Source organism: Argopecten irradians, unplaced genomic scaffold (assembly GCF_041381155.1).
Source record: "Argopecten irradians isolate NY unplaced genomic scaffold, Ai_NY scaffold_0360, whole genome shotgun sequence".
Lineage (NCBI taxonomy): Eukaryota > Metazoa > Mollusca > Bivalvia > Pectinida > Pectinidae > Argopecten > Argopecten irradians.
In genome coordinates this window covers 1,783-6,481 of record NW_027187827.1, presented here as the reverse complement: position 1 = coordinate 6,481, position 4,699 = coordinate 1,783, and the positions used below count along the sequence as shown (strand labels likewise).

Sequence of the window (4,699 nt, the reverse complement as noted above, 5' to 3'; positions counted from 1 at the left end):
TCATGCATATATATGTCTACCCTTATATCCAATTGTATACATAACTCGAATTAAAGACCACATGTTATAAGTGACTTGAACTGCGGAATTGGCATTTACATGTACATATACGACAAATCTTTTATCTAATATTTGGTTTCATGAATTTCCAATATCTAATCTGTAATATTTTGATATTTTGATGTAAAAGGACTTTTCATTCTCTAATTTTAATACTTTCAAATGCAATATGTTGGAATATACAATTAATAAACAAGGAGATAACACATTTATTATCATATAGTGGTATTGCAAATGATGACAATCTTCAATTCATTATATGTAACTGTTGGAAATTGTTTCATCAATAATGCGATGAACCTTTGACAGTTTATGTGAAAGGTTTGAAATGATGACTCTATATATGTTTATGTGCTTATTTTTACCAATAACAGGGTATGCCTAATTAACACCCCTCCGGCCTTGTGTGCTTGATTCCCGCGCTTTTTAATACAAATAATCCGTTTTCAAACTAATGTGAGTCCTAGCAGTCGTTTCAATGAAGGTTTATTTACCAATACAAATGGACATTAAACATCAATGTTTGGTTATGATATCTGTAGCGGGATTGGACCAGATAGCTCAGACGGTAGAGCACTTCTTTTTAGGAAAATCAATTTGTGACATGTTCATGGTAAGATTTACGATAAAACTAAGATAGAATTACTGTCGCTTCAAACAGTTAGATATTATCTTTATCTTTATCAGTATTTTCTGATCGTATAAGATATGTTCTAAGAGAAAGTCATATACATATAAAAAGAAACAATTTTAATAATAAATAATTTTAATATTCTTTACTACATCGTTTCTTCGTTTAAGATGGTCATAAATGGCCTAAATAAATGTAGTTATAAGGAGGATGGTGTTCGCCTGCTTTAAAGAATTCTTAGCAAGCTTTACTTAGTAAATCGTTCATCGCCTATCACGGATGGTGGCTTTCCGTTTTCGGAACGAACAAATTAAACCTCATGTTGTTCATCCTCTTCTTCATCGAACTCGCCTTCCTCCTCGGCGGTGGCATCCTGGTACTGTTGGTACTCAGACACCAAGTCGTTCATGTTGGATTCAGCCTCAGTGAATTCCATCTCGTCCATACCCTCACCAGTGTACCAATGCAAGAAAGCCTTACGACGGAACATAGCGGTGAACTGCTCAGAGACACGCTTGAAGAGTTCCTGAATGGCGGTGCTGTTACCAACGAAGGTAGCAGACATCTTAAGACCACGTGGTGGGATATCACAGACGGCGGTCTTGACGTTGTTGGGGATCCATTCAACGAAGTAGCTGCTGTTCTTGTTCTGGACGTTCAACATCTGTTCATCAACCTCCTTCATCGACATGCGTCCACGGAACATGGCAGCGACGGTAAGATAACGTCCGTGACGAGGATCACAGGCAGCCATCATGTTCTTGGCATCAAACATCTGTTGGGTCCAGCTCTGGGACAGTAAGAGCCCTGTACTGCTGGCTACCACGAGAAGTAAGAGGAGCGAAACCAGGCATGAAGAAGTGGAGACGGGGGAAGGGAACCATGTTGACAGCCAATTTACGAAGATCGGCGTTCAGTTGACCGGGGAATCGGAGACAAGTGGTGACTCCGGACATGGTGGCGGAGACAAGATGGTTCAAGTCACCGTATGTGGTGTGGTGAGTTTAAGGGTACGGAAGCAGATGTCGTAAAGAGCCTCGTTGTCGATACAGTAGGTCTCATCTGTGTTCTCAACAAGTTGGTGGACCGAGAGGGTGGCGTTATATGGTTCAACCACTGTGTCAGATACCTATAACAGAAAACGAACGATATGATAGTCACGCAAAAATAGTCTTTTTATACAAGAAGTAAGTGTGTAGGAAAATATTTGATTTAAGATGCAAACATTTTTCTTTTTCTTTCTAAACTATTCTTTGAATAAAATATACAAATTTGTTACAAGACCGAATCAGTGAATGAAAATTTCTTCTACCAGTTGAAACCTTTGGGAGATTAAATTGAATCATCGTAATTTGTAAGCTTTATCATAAGATACCTTTGGCGACGGTACAACAGAGAACGTGTTCATGATCCTGTCTGGGTATTCTTCACGGATTTTGGAGATGAGGAGAGTTCCCATTCCAGATCCAGTACCACCACCAAGAGAATGTGTCAACTGGAATCCCTGGAGACAATCACAGCTTTCTGCTTCTTTCCTCACAACATCAAGAACGGAGTCTACGAGCTCAGCTCCTTCTGTGTAATGTCCCTTAGCCCAGTTGTTTCCAGCACCACTCTGTCCGAAAGTAAAGTTGTCTGGTCTGAAGATTTGTCCAAAAGGACCAGATCTTACAGAGTCCATTGTTCCGGGCTCCAGATCCACCAAGACAGCTCGGGGGACATATTTGCCACCTATAAACATTTGAATACAAAATGTCATGGTTGCTTTAGTTTTTATAATGTGTTCATGTTGATTTTCATTTCAATTATTTTATTGAAGTGCTTTCATGTCAAATGAATACGTATTATGTATATGTTCTGTTTATTCCAATGATATTTTTACAATTAACACCAAGAAACATTGCATATGTATTTACCTTTAACACCAACGGTACAATGTTTCAAGTTACAGTATGTCCAAATCTGTTGGATGCGATATGATATTGAAAAAGAAATTATCTTTTAGTAAAGATAGTTTCTAGAATGTCAACCACTCTAGCGAATCAGCATAGCTGTGATGCCAGGATATAAGAATTGATATCAAAGGACTAAATCTCAAGTCACAGTAATATGATTGAACTCACCAGTGGCCTCATAAAAGTATACATTGATCCTTTCCAACTGAAGGTCGGAATCTCCGTGGTATGTACCGGTGGGGTCAATTCCGTGTTCATCGGAAATTACTTCCCAGAACTGAAAAATAGAGTGAATGAACAATTTTGTTCAGATGTTTAAAAGACTGAGAAAATATAAGAAGCGGGTCAGAGTGTTTTTAAACGTTACTGTATTATAGTTGAATACATATTTATTGATATGTTTTGCACTTTGTATTTTTGTGGATAATTGAATTTCCAACTGCTACTGACTTACATTTATATCAACAAAAGTATATTTCATAATCAATTAATGTGAGACGCGAAAAAAATATTTAAAATGTTTTTAGTTTATTTTTCAAATTTGTGAAAGCTTGGTGAAATTTAAACATGAAAATGAAGAATATTAGTTAAGAGGTTAAGATATATTCTAAAATTACCTTGTGAAATTTTTAATACCGATTTTACCTTCACATAAAATTACCTTATATGTGAAAGTTTATAATACCGATTTTACCTTTCACATTAAAATAACCTATTATTGCAAATGGTACGAGGTTATCTTCATACTGCTCCTGTTATCTTAAAATACTTTGTATTATGCAAAGGAATAATCTGCCTCCAGTAAGCGTTTTTTGTACATCAACAGGCAATATACTAAAAGTGGTGTAAGTTTTTAATGGTACTTAACAATATTGAGGAGAATTAACCTACATATGTAGCTGTGAAATGTAACAAAGCGCACTGAAGTCGCCATTAAAATCAATCAACTTTTGAATCGAAAAACAAACTTAAATTGAAGTTTTTAAGCTAATAAAAAACATCATTCTTTTTTGCGTCACCCCGATTGGCTAAGTCTAACTAAAATCTGCATTAAACTACAAACCGTCTCCTGATCCTGAGACCAGGTCACATAAAGTACGCGAAGTACATAATAATGTTACATATTGGTATTAATCATTTCATATATATACAACATTCATCCTTAATTTGATATACACTGGATACATAAAGCATAACGTGATTTATCAACACAAGACCGTTCTTATATGGAATGTATTTACGCATGGAAAAATTTCAGATGTGTACATTAGCATACACTTGTAAAGAGTACGAGGTTTAAAGGGAATTCGTTCAATGGTATTTTCTCGCCTCACCTTTACATCAAGTTAAATCATCTGTTATTCGGAAATGCTTATGGAATTTAAAGATATTGGAGTAGTGTTATTAAATTGCTTATTAGCCTAGCAACGACTCACAACAAACACTAGATATTTATTTTCTGAGGGGTTGTGGCATTAATTTCATATTAAAGTCATCAATCTCTATTTCGTATCGAAACTTGACGCGTCATGTTATGATCTTCCGCGGTAAACGTCATGTATCGGTAATCAAAACATGTATCATTAATCTATCAAATTACGTTATAATAAAATGGAAATAATTTTCATTGGAACTATTATAAGAAGAGATAGCTATTGTAGATATGAATACATAATGGTTTATTTATGATGTTCATCTTTAATTGAAACTTGTAGCAATTCATCGACGTCTAATATTAAAATCCTTTTTAGTAAAATCATTGAACAAAAAATAGATAATGAAATAGTTTTTGTAAATATGAATAAAGTTTTGATGATATCAATCTTTAATTAAATGTACTAGCATCCTCACACCACCAATCTTAATGAAGTTAACTGTGGGAGTTATTCTGGGTCAATTTTGCTGCTACAACTTACACGTAACCATGCGAAAATTGTGTTTCGTTAGATAAGTGTTTGTGACTACAGTATGTATATATACAATAATTATACTATTGAAGTCACGGGTTTTTAATGTATTCAATGGTTATTTATCGATGCGTTACTGATAAATG

The 4,699-nt window shown here is 35.2% G+C and overlaps 1 pseudogene; it reads right to left on the bottom strand.

Moving 5' to 3' along the window:
* Positions 1-808: 808 nt before the first annotated feature.
* Positions 809-2,919, bottom strand: LOC138312537 (tubulin beta chain-like; annotated as a pseudogene).
* Positions 2,920-4,699: the final 1,780 nt, after the last annotated feature.